General features: G+C 43.9%; 1 protein-coding gene across 2 annotated transcripts in view; it reads left to right on the top strand.

Moving 5' to 3' along the window:
* The window catches only part of ZNRF3 (zinc and ring finger 3), a 221205-nt gene that overhangs the window by 121247 nt on the left and 87062 nt on the right, over window positions 1-12896 (top strand). The gene's annotated exons all lie outside the window — the stretch shown is intronic.

Consider the following 12896-nt stretch of genomic DNA (forward strand, 5'->3'; position numbering starts at 1 on the left):
GGGGTTTCACCATGTTGGCCAGGCTGGTCTCAAACTCCTGGCCTTGTGATCCGCTCGCCTCGGCCTCCCAAAATGCCAGGATTATAGGCGTGAGCCACCATGCCCAGCCAATGACAGTTCTTTTTGAGACCTTGGACATTACACTGAATCCAGTGAAGTTTCTTGAGACTGTACCGTGATTAGGGGTGGGAAATAAATGTTGTGTGCAGTTATGGATCTGGAGAACTTTGTGGGAGTGAAGAGTCAAGAAGGATGCTTTGAAAAGCATAACTCTTGCTGGGCGCGGTGGTTCAAGCCTGTAATCAGTCAGCACTTTGGGAGGCCGAGGCGGGCGGATCACAAGGTCAGGAGATCGAGACCATCCTGGCTAACACGGTGAAACCCCATCTCTACTAAAAATACAAAAAAATTAGCCGGGCGTTGTGGCTTGTGCCTGTAGTCCCAGCTACTCGGGAGGCTGAGGCAGGAGAATGGCGTGAACCCGGGAGGCAGAGTTTGCAGTGAGCTGAGATTGCGCCACTGCATGCCAGCCTGGGCGACAGAGCGAGACTCCGTCTCAAAAGAAAAGCATAACTCTTCTCTTCCGTCCACTTGTTAATAACAGCTAAGGTTGCAATTCATGGAACAATGAGTTTTGTCTTTTCTGAAACTTAGTAACCACTTGGTCTATCAACAACTATTTGAGTAGTCCACTGGGCAGGCAATAAAGCAGTGATCAATAGATTTGGAGATGAATAAAACAGTTGGTTTTCTCTCACTCCCCTCCTTTAGGGGAGGGAAAGGTATATGATACAGTGATTAAGAGCATTAACTGAGGTGGCGGGCGGTGTTAGAGTGTCTTTTTGAACGTGGGTCCAGCTGACTGTTTCTTTGGGTCTATGACCTCCTGAGCCCAGGTTCCTTATCATCCCATGGGGCAGTAATCACTCTCCTGCCCACCTCACAGGGAGGAAGTGGATGTGACCTGAATTATGAGTTGTAAAGACCGAACACTGGAAATGATTGCCACTGACGGAGAGAGGGTATAAGAGTGGCCCTTTTGGAGTACAGAGGACACCAGGAGCCTCAGGCTCATGACTGGCCTCATTTGGTTCTCCTCCCCTCCTTGTGTACCAATCACCCAAGGAAGGTGATTCATTAGACTTCATTAGACATACTTCCCAGTTCAGCTTCTCTCTTAGCTCAGAGTAAACAAGTGACTCTCTGTTCAGAACCGAATGAATTGCATCTGGTACTTTTAGTCCTTGCGTCTTACAGCAAAGATTAAATGGTACTCTGGAGGCTTGGCAAGATGAGACTCACTTCATCAGCAGAGAAGAATGGAGTCACTTGGGAGGGAGCACCCGTTCTGGTATGAAATTTCTCCTGATCACAAGTGCTTGTGAAACTTAACCTTTTGCATACTCTCATCCTTCTCAAGGAAAGGCTGAATTGCTTCTCAAGTTTTGTCCTGCAGCCTTGGGTGAGAATTCTGGTTTTGTTGCAAAGCTAGAGCTCAGAAACAAGAAAGTACAAGGCCATTTTTCTTGGAGGAAGAAGGCAGGCAGCTCAGCTTGCATGAGCATCTGACCCAGCAGCCCATGGCTCCCTTTGTGGGAAGTGTCCCCTTAGCTGTGGAACCCAGGTGGGTAGGTGAACACCTCACCTTATGACTGCCACACCTTATGACTGCCCATTAGCTGCTGCGCCTCCTCTCCTCCGTCTCTTTTCTTCTGTCTTTCTGGAGGAATAGTCTAGTTCAGGTTGGAGATGAACCTCTGGCCTGGGAAGACCTCTTTCAAATAAGATTATGCCCATCTGTGGCTTAAGAAGTTACTCATTCACCAAGGCACATGCTTGTGTCTAGAAGTAATACCATCATGTTACCACAGTAATATTAAGTAGAACATACACAAGTGCCATTTTTGTAAATAAAATCAGGAAACTAGCCATTTCATATGGTAATTCCCAGTAACTCTTGAGAATCTTCAGTTGTGATTTCTGTCATGTAGACAAGTATGATGGACCGAATATTCATTTCATTTCTCTCCCAAATTCTTGTGTTGAAGCCCTAACTCCCACGGTGATGGTATTTGGTGATGGGGTCTATGGGAGGCAGTTAGGGTTAGATGAGGTCAAGAGGGTGGGACCTTCACAGTGGGCTTAGTGCCCTTATAAAAAGGGACACCAGGGAGCTTGCTCTCTCTTTCTCCCCTTGTATGCACAAAGAACAGGTCATGTGAGCATGCAGGGAAATGGTGGCCACCACAAGCTAAGAGAAGAGGCCTCAGAGTGAAACCTGCCTCAGTGGCACCTTGATCTTGGACTTCCCAGCTCCAGAACTGTGAGAAAATAAGTTTCTGTTGTTTAAGCCTCCCAGTCTAGGGTACTTTGTTATGATAGCCTGAGCAGACTGAGATACTTAGCTCAGATAGAAAGTGAGAAGCTAATTTGAGTATGTTCTTTATCTGTTCTTGGCCTGTTTTCTTTGGTCTGGGCAAGTCATTTTCAAGGTGTTCTGTGAAGTTCATCTTCATCAGAATCACCTGGGAAGCATGTTAAAAAACCAGAGTCTGGGTCCCAACCCCAGAGATTCTGATGGGAGTTATATGTGTGGCTGGACTGTGCATTTTTTGTTTGTTTATGTTTTTTTCTTTGAGATAAACTTTACATGGAGTGAAATGTACAAATCCTAAGTGTACTGTCTCATGGGTTTTTAATAAATGAGTCCCTTTGTGAGACCCAACCCCTGTCAAGATAGAGAACAACATGACCATCAGCCCAGAAAGTTCCCTGGTGTCCCTTCCCAATCAGTCCCCACTGGGGATCTTCAGTGGCATCCTAGAGCTGTTTGCTATGGTGGCAGTAGCTGGAGAACTACTGTTAATTAATTTGAGCAACAGTGCGGCTGATAAATTTGATCTAGCAGGGAGGTCTGGGACTGCCATCCTGAATTCAAGGTTCTCAAATCCTGTCGCTCTTGGGTCATATTGATAGGGGCTATATTTTAAAAAGGGATAGTTGGGCAGCTGGTTAGAAGGAAATGGCAATGAGTTCATCTTTGGGCCTATTTACTGCCCCCTTTTGAAACTGGGTCGTTTCCAGTTCTGAGTGGGGAGGCTGCATTGTTGTTCTGAGTCTCAGATTGGAGCCCATTACCTGCCAGGCTCCTGCTCATTCTTACTTCCTCTTGGAGGGATCCCCAGCAATTCCAATTCCACTAGTAGGGTTTCCCAGCCGATCACTCTTCCCTGGCTGTTCTCAGTCATTCTAAGTGTAGAAGCTACATCATCCTTGGCTTCTGCCTAGTGGCTCACTTAACCACATCATCTCAATTTATCATGTTGCTGTTTATCTTTTGTAACATAAAGTTTTATTATTTGACATACTATCTCAGTCTGTTCCTTTTGCTCTAACAAAATACCTGAAACTGGGTGATTTATAAAAGAAATTTATTTCTCACAGTTGAGGAGGCTGGAAAGTCCAAGATCAAGGTGCCAGCAGATTTGGTTTCTGCTGAAGGCTCACTTTCTCCTTCCAAGATGGCACCTTGTTGCTGTGTCCTCATGTGGCAGAAGATGGAAGGGCAAAAGGGTCAACTCTTCTTCAAGACCTTTTATAAGGGCACTAATCTGTTCATGAGGGAAGAGCCCACACTGTCTAATCACCTCCCAAGGCCCCCCACCTCTTAATACCTTGGGGGTTAAGTTCCAAAGTGCATTTTGGAGGGCCATATACATTCAAACCATAGCACATGCATTATCTCATTTAATCCAGAGCTAATGGTTGACATCCCATCCCATTGGGACAAGAACACACATGTGATAGTTGAGCTTAAAGTGTCAAAATATGGACAGTATTCAGAGGAAACAGTGATAGTGAGCTGGAGGGTTCTAGAAAGATCATGTGGAGGCAATGGGGCAAGAGCTGGACCATGAAGAATGGATGGGGCAGAAGATGGGCAGGCAGGAGAATGGGGGATAAGGACCTCCCAGTGACTTAGGCGAATTTAGTATGACATCTTGGTTTTATTAAATAAGTAGCATTTGATACTCTTTAGTCTACTTTACCTTTTCCTTCCAACAACTCTGTGAATTAGAAAGGGCAGATGGTTAAATCTATTTATTGTTGAGAAATGGAGGTCCAGAGGGAAAAAAAATGCTTTACCCAAGACACACAGTGAAATTAATGGCAGGCTGAGCTTCTCACCCTTGCTATTTGAGTTTCTCCATGTTACTTGACCACCCACTGGTATCTGACCCCAAAAGACCTTCCTTGCTGACTTCCTGTGGTATTTTATTTTGTTTTGCACAGCATGGTACTGCTATTAAAAACTAAATCTTTTAAAAACAACATTTCCTCAGTAGCATCAAACACATGTCTTTATCTTCTTGATTCAAGCTGGTCCTGACTTTCAGATATCTTGAGGAGAATAGGGTAAGAATACATGTGGACTTTCTTCCTTGAGAATATAGGGAAGTATTAGATTTCAGAGTCTGAGGTTAACACAGTGGTCACCAGCCTAATGTGGCTATTTAAATTTGAGTTAATTAAGTAAAACTTAAAATTCAGTTCTCAGTTTGCATTTACCGCATCCCAACTGCTCAATAGCAACATGTGGCTTGTACCTCCTACATTGCTGGTATAGAAACAGAACATCGCCATTATTGCAGAATGTTCTGTTGGACAGCACTAGCCTAAAGCTGCTGTCTCAACTAAGTGACTTCTCTGTAACCTCTGACTCTCTGTAACTTCTAACCTGTAACTTCTGTGTAACCTTTGACCTTACAAGGTAGGCTTGGAGTGCAGAGGGGTGCAATGAAGTTGTCTGTGATACTTATGCTTATCTCAGGCCATACTGTAATGTTCTCTGGGTCAGCTCTCCAAAAGGCACAAGCAGTCACTTGTTTTTCACAGAGAGAGAACCCCTGATTCTAGCTATTATACTGACTGTCGTAGAGGTGCTACAGGCAGGCCATGATAGGATCTGGAGCCACTGTGTTATCATTTCTTCCATAGTTATAGATGGAGTGCTCCATGTGTCATTAGTCATTTACACTGTTGTGTGTGTCAGCCTCAATGTCTACCCATGAGGATACATGCCTGTATTTGGGGAGGTATGCAGGGGAGGACAGCTGCAGCCCAAAAAGCTCCTATATGAAGGAATGAGCTGCCATACTGATGCCTCCATTCTTAAGAATGTTCTCTGTTGTGGTTGCTGGTCTCTGGCTGAAATTTGGTATGTACATTCTTTAGTTTGCAAGAATAAAAGGCTCAGTGCAGTGTTATAGGCAGGGGTCTGCTCTTAGTTCAAATGCATTGAAGGAAGCCGTTCTATGCACGGTGGCTTGTACCCTGAACATCCTTTTGGAAAGACGAAACAAAGAGAGTTATTTTGTGACTTCACCATATACATGGCCTGAATGGATGGTAAGACTGTTGAATGGAAGGTTGGGTAGATTAGAGTGTGCTACCAAAGGCAAAACGGCTCTGGCCAGGGGCCCAATACTACTGTGAACAGGATGCAAATGATGGTGGTCTCACAGGAGACACACTAAACGGGGAGTTGGGTGGGACTGGAGCTAATCCCATTTAAGGTCCTCAAGACCATGTAATGAAGCAGGAAACCCAACACACAGAGTGCATGAAAGCAGGACACAGAGATGAATCCTGAATGGGCAGAGGGCCCCAGAGAGGGAGACAGTGACTTGGGTTCTTTAAGGGCTCACAGGCTATAGCCACAGGCTACCGATTCACCTCATTGCATCCCCTGCTTCTCTATAATTGCCCTGGTGAGTTTCCAAATGAAGGGAAAGAGCCAATAGCCCTTTAGGAAGAGATGCACTAGATGAAAATCACCTGATTAAAATATTGCTGTTAATCGCAGGAGAGGGGGGTAGGAAGGGAAAAAAACCACAGGCTCAAGCGTTAAAAGCAATAAATTATTTGTTAGGCTTTGCCACCCAGTATGACCTTGGGCAAGTGGCATAAGGGCCCCATTCTCTCTGATCCTGGAGCAGGGGGAATGCCTGCCACCTGCCTACCTCATGGGGGTTTTGGGAGGATTAATGACATAATGTCTGAGCTGTGCTTTGGGCTCCTTGGAGACAGCCACTATATATCAGGAATTATTAGCACAAGCTAGGACAGTTTCTTGACTATTCTTTACCTCATTAAGCTACCTATGCCTGATTACATCTGCTTATAAAAGTTGCTGCTCAAAGAAGAGTGGACTGGGAAGGTCATAACCCAGGCTGGATCTGTCGTGGTTGGTTTCCTTAAAGTCACTCCCTAAACCCACATTCATCAGCAACAGGGCACCTTGAAAGCTTAGCACAGTACCCAGCATCTAATGCCAGAGATGGATGGTTAAAAAGAAAAGAAAGAAGAAGATCCTGTGGACTTTTTGCGCTTCTGTGTTTTGTGTTACTACTACCATCCCACCTACATTCTAGTGCACCTAGGGGAGTGACTGCCAGGTTGCAGGGGATGAGGGACAAGCTCCAGGAGTCTTCAGCTACTCAGTTTTTAGACTGAGTAGCTGTCAGATGGATGGACAGGTTTTTTCAGTGTCAAATTTTGAGGCAACCAACTAAAGAAACCAGGTGGCTCTAAGTTCACATACCAAGAAACCTATATTGATTGTGTTTCTAAGTGAGGGCAAGTCCATGTTGTATGAATGTGTATTATGTGTAAAAGACACAAAAAAGTATATTCAGTGTGGGTCTCTATCCTCAAAGGTCTTCATCCAGTTGGATAAATTTGACATTTATTCCTAGAAAGCTCACCAGGCTTGATATAGACCAGGGGAGAAGTCAGATTAGGGGATCGAAGCACTTCAGGTCAAAGGATTCAGAGGCTGAACCTGGGCCAGGGGCAGAGGGGTGAGGGGAACAACTCAGCCACAACATCCTCTAGTGTATCCAGAGGCCATGCAGACAGAGGCTTGAACCACAGTTCACAGGAGGCTTTCAGGTACCTGTGATCCTCCTGGAACAGGAGAGGACAGGAAGATCCTAAGGTACACTTCAAGGCCATCTCCCACCCACCTCCTATCTCTTGGGAGGCTGTCATGAGACAGTGTCTCATCACCCCCCAGGTTCTGATGAGGATGAACTTCTGTACTCCAGCCCCCTCAGAATAGAGCTGCAGAAGGTAAAGCTGCTTAGCTACAGTCTCAAGTGGACTCCTCAGCAACAGGGCATCCCGCAGCTCACGCTGTGGTCATCTGGCCCCTTCTGTTCCAAGGTCATAATTTTTGGTATGAAGGACAAAGCTGTGGGGAGCTGGCACCTTTGGCTACTCTTTCTTTTGCTGTCTATGTAAGTAATAAACTGCCTGAATCCAAAAGTGGCTTGTGATACCTTTACCAGCCGAATTAGTAAGGTCTTGGCCTTGCCTTGTCTCGTATGCTTGAAAAGAGGGTGTGCCCAACTCTCACCTCAACTGCGCCAAAGCTTTAGGCCAAAAGGATAGAGCTGGTTCCCAGGGCCTGTCAAAAGAGAAGGGAGCAGGACCGAGGGCAACTAGCAAAGCTTTAGACCCATGCAGACCAGTGCCACCTGGCTCAGCCATCCTAGCACAGCTGGAATTCTTTCCATCTTTGTTTCATCAGCCACACACGAGGACACTAATACTGACATTATAAGGTTGTTGTTAGGATTGGAGATAATGTATGTTATACTTCCATAGCCGTCCCCGACACAGCTACTAAAACAGAAAATATCAGCCACTAACATTTACTATGTGCTTGCCTCGTTCCAGGCACTGTTCTGCTAGTTTTATAGGCTAACTCATCTGACCCTTACAACTACCTTTGAAGTAGATATTCTTGTTTTATGTAGATGAGGAAGCCAAGACAAAGAAGTTCAGAAATTTGCTCAAGGTCACGTACAAGTTAGTTGGCAGAGCTGGGATTTAAACCCAGGCAGGCTGTGAGCCTGGGTTCTTAACCACCCTGCCTCAGTGGACATCAGCCACGTTCCCACACTTTGCTGCTGAAAAGAAAGTAACATTTTATCCAGTCTAAGTGCTGAGAACAGTTCTGGTCTCCTATATCTTAGTATCAGGTTGAGCCTGAGTAGAAGGAAACAACAAGACAGAAGGGCTGGCAGGGATCTAGATAGAGAAGACTCTGAAAGTGATGAGTGATCTGGTTTGCAGGTGGTAGAATATGTACTTGGTTTGTAGTTAAGGAGAAGGACAAACTTCAAAAGCTGTCTCATAAGTCAAAGGCCCCAATTTAGGAATACGCAAGTGTTGGTAATACATTTAGCCAAATGCTGGACAGAATAAGCTAGATGTGACAGTGGACATGAAAATGCCAAATTCAGAATGGTGGTCACATTTTGTAGGAAGAGAGAGAGAAATACTATTTTTCAGGCTAGTATTTCATGTATTGTTACTGTTTTATACCTCAACCCCTTGATTTCTTGAAAAAGTGTAAACTTGGTGACTTTACTGCATAATAAATCCACCCATTGCACCTACATTGCAAGCAAACTCCACCCACTCCATAAATTGGTGATCTTCCCGCTGCATCTCCTGTCTACTTTCAGATAGTTTTCCTAAAGCCCTGACTGGCAAAAGCCTAATTCCGCCCTCTGCAAAGATCTCAGGTCCTTGTCTAACGAAAGGGGAAAAACATTAAAAATGAAATGTTTGAAATGCAACAGAGTGAACAGAGTGAAAACTACTGCCTATAGTCATGTGTCGCATAATGACGTTTCAGTCAACAACAGACTGCATATACAACAGTGGTTCCGTAAAGATTATAATGGAACTGAAAAATTTCTATCACTCAGTATTTACTGTATTTTTTATGTTAGTGTACTCTTCTACTTATTAAAAAAGAAGTTAGGTGTAAAATAGTCCCAGGCAGGTCCTTCAGGAGGTATTTGAGAATAAAGCATTGTTATCATAGGAGATGACAGCTCATGTGTGTTACTGCGACTAAAGACCTTCCAGTGGGACAAGATGGACACAGAAGACAGTGACATTGATGATCCTGACATTGTGTAGGCCTAGGCTAATGTGTGTGTCTTAATTTTTAACAAAAAAAGTTTAAAAAAGTAAAAAAAAAGTTTTGATAGAAAAAAGCTTATGAAATAAGGATATAAAGAAATATTTTTTTACAGCTGTACAATGTGTTTCTTATTAGAGTGTTATTACAAAAGTCAAAAGTTAAAATTAAGTTTATAAAGTAAAAAAGTTACAGTAAGCTAAGGTTAATTTATTATTGAAGAAAGGAAAGTATTTTTTATAAATTTAGTGTAGCCTAAGTTACAGGCACATAGTTTTAAAAATCTTTTTTTTTTTTTTTTTTTTTTTTTTGAGATGGAGTCTCGCTCTGTTGCCCAGGCTGGAGTGCAGTAGTGCAGTGGCATAATCTTGGCTCATTGCAACCTCTGCCTCCTGGGTTCAAGTGATTCTTCTGCCTCAGCCTCCTGAGTAGCTGGGATTACAGGTGCCTGTCACCACGCCCATCTAATTTTTTCGTATTTTTAGTAGAAACGGGGTTTCACCATGTTGGCTAGGCTGGTCTCGAACTCCTGACCTCAGGTGATCCACCCACCTCGGCCTCCCAGAGTGCTGGGATTACAGGCGTGAGCCACTGCACCCAGCCTAAAAATCTTTTATACCATATTTTTTACTGTACCTTTTCTATGTTTAGATATGTTTAAATACACAGATATTTACCATGGTGTTACAGTTGGCTACAGTACAGTAACATGCTGTACAAGTTTGTAGCCTCAGAGTCATAGGCTATACTGTACAGCCTAGGTGTGTAGTACGCTATCGCATCCAGGTTTGTGTCACCACACTCTGTTTGCACAGTGACAAAATCGCCTAATATTTCTCAGAACATGACCCCTGTCATGAGGTGACACATAACTGTATTTAAGATTAAGGCTTTCAGTGAAGTAGAACCGTGGACAGAAAAGAAAAGACTACCTTTGAATTGTTACTCCTTCACAGATCATCTGTCTTCTCTGTTAGTTTTGGAAACTTGTTTTATCCTGTATTGGGCTGTTTCACTGCGACATACCTAGGGGTGAATTTATGGATTTAATACATCCTGTTGAGGCTGGGTGCGGTGGCTGATGCTTGTAATCCCAGACTTTGGGAGGCCGAGGTGGGTGGATCACTTGAGCCCAGGAGTTCAAGACCAGCCTAGACAACATAGTGAAACCCATCTCTACAAAAAAAAACAAAAATTAGCCAGGCATAATGACACACACCTGTAGTCCCAGCTACTCAGGTGGCTGAGGCAGGAGGATCGCTTGAGCCCAGGGGGGTTGAGGCTGCAGTGAGCTGAGATCGCACCACTACACTCCAGCCTAGGTGACAGAGTGACACCGTGTCTCAAAAAAAAAAAAAAAGAAAAAAACACAACTATATATATAGTGGAGCAAAGCACTCTGTTTTTAATCTGAAAACTTATGTCTTATTTCACTTCTGGAAAGTTCACAGCCTTCATCTTTCTGAATAGGGTTGATCTGCCACCACTCCAACACCCTTCCCCTGGATAGCTATCAAAGCTGTGTTAGAGGCTTAGGTCTGCCCTCTGTGTCACTAACTACTATTTTTCTTCTTCCTCTACTGCATTCTGGGTGACTTCCTCAGCATGTCTTCCAGTTCACTAATCCTATCTCCATCTTTGTCCAGTTTGGATTATCATTTAAAATTTAATTTCAATGTCTGTTTTTCATTTCTAGCATATATACATTATTCTTTTTAAAAAATATCCATGTATTATTTCCTTTCTGCCTGTTGTGTTTTATATTTCCTTATTCTTTCTTACAGCTATAATTCCTTTTTTCATCTCCCATAATTCCTAAAACATACATTTAAAAGTCATTGTCAGGCTGAGTATGGTGGCTCACACCTGTAATCCCAGCACTTTGGGAGGCTGAGGCGGGTGGATCACCTGAGGTTAGGAGTTCAAGACCAGTCTGGCCAACATGGTGAAACCCTGTCTCTACTAAAAATACAAAATTAGCCGGGCATGGTGGCACACGCCTGTAATCCCAGCGACTTGGGAGGCTGAGGCAGGAGAATGGCTTGAACCCGGGAGGCGGAGGTTGCCGTGAGCTGAGATTGTACCATTGCACTCCAGCCTGGGCGATAAGAGCGAAACTCTGTCTCAAAAAAATAAAGTCATTGTCAGACTACCCTATTTTCATTTAATCTCAAATAAATTAACCCCCCAGTGTCGATTTTGTTGGCTGTCTTCTTGAGTTAGTTTTCTTTTGGTATTTTGGAAATTGGGTTTGGAAACTCACGGAGTCAGAGTTCGTTTGGAGGAAGTGGTCTTCTCTGTGCCATCCCTCCCCCAACAGCCTTGTGTTTACTTCTCCAAGGACCTGTAAGCCTATAACAGGTCTCATAGTGACATGTCAGGACCACCAGGACATACAGACACAGATAAACTTCAGTCTTCATACCTCCATGTGGTCTGGACCCACATGCAGGCTGTAGATTGTACATGCTTCTTCGTAACATCCTAGGCTTCACTGTGAGCTGTAATTGTCAGATGTTTTCAGTCTCCTTTCATAGCTGGGGCAGCCTAGCCCAAACTTTGGTTTTAAGTAAGGACAGTGGCTCCCATCCCGCCCCACTTGGGCTACTTTTAGTTCCCAGTCCACCAGAATAGAGCTCCTAGCACCACCACCTACATTCAGACTCAAAGCACAGCGGGACTGTGGCTTCAGCATTCATCTTTGCTTTATTCTGTTCTGTTCTTTTTTTCCCCCGTAGATATGTTTATCTTGTTTTTAAACATAATTTACACCTTTCATTTTCTTTTTGTATTTGATGTTTGGAATGGAGGGGAGGGAAACTGAATCAAAAATAAACTTATACACTGAGCAGAAGGTGATATGTAAAGGAGGTTAAGGACAGAGTCAAGCCTAGTGAGGGTAGATTATTCTAGGCAGAGGGAACAAGAGCAAGTGCAAAAAACCTACGGTAGGCAGGCCTGGCATGTGGGAGGAACAGCAGGGAGGCCAGTGTGGCTGGAACAGGGTGAACAAGAAAGAGACTGGCAGAAGAGAGGGGTCAAAGGTCATGGCAGGTCAGACACAGGATTTTCCAGGGCTGCTTAAGTCAGCTAGGAAGCCAGTGGTAACTTGCACAGAGTAGTAACATGGCATGACTTATATTTTAACAGGATTGCTCTGGCTGCTGTATTTGAGAAAAGACTGGGGAAGGGGCAGTGTCAGGGAGTGGAAGAGTTGAGGGAGAGCAGTTAGGAGCTCTGGCAGTAACCCAGAGGAGAAGTGAAGGGGGCTTGGTACAGGGTGGAAGCAGGGGAGGTGCTGGAAAGTGGTTGGGTTCTGAATAGGTTTTGTAGGTAAAGTCGGCAGAATTTGCTGAAGGGTTGGATGTGGGTAGGGGAGAAAGGAAGCAAGGATGACTCCAAGGAATGAAATGCCATTACTTGAGAAGAGGAACATGACAGAAAAGGTTTGTTTTGGAGGAAGCTCAGTTTTAAACAATGAAATGAAAATTAGCCCTTCTTACCCGACTACAAAGATATGATAATTACTGTAAGACTCAATAGAAGACTGAAGACTGTTATTCAGAATATAGAAAGAACTCTGAAAATTCAATAAGTACACAACCCAATTAAAAGCAGGTAAAAGATTTGAGTAGAGACTTTACAAAGAAGAGATAGGGATGGCAAATAAACACATGAAAAGTTGCTCAGCAACATCGGGCATCAGTAAATGCAAAATAAAACCACAATGAGATACTGCTACGTGCCACTAGAATGGCTAAAATTAAAAGGCTGATACTAAAAAGTGTCAGTGAGGAAGTGGAACAATGGGAACCCATACATTGCTTTTGGTAATCCAAAATGGCGCAGTTCCTTCGGAAAAGTTTGGAATTTCTTATAAAGCTCAACATACACC

Source organism: Pan paniscus, chromosome 23 (assembly GCF_029289425.2).
Source record: "Pan paniscus chromosome 23, NHGRI_mPanPan1-v2.0_pri, whole genome shotgun sequence".
NCBI lineage: Eukaryota > Metazoa > Chordata > Mammalia > Primates > Hominidae > Pan > Pan paniscus.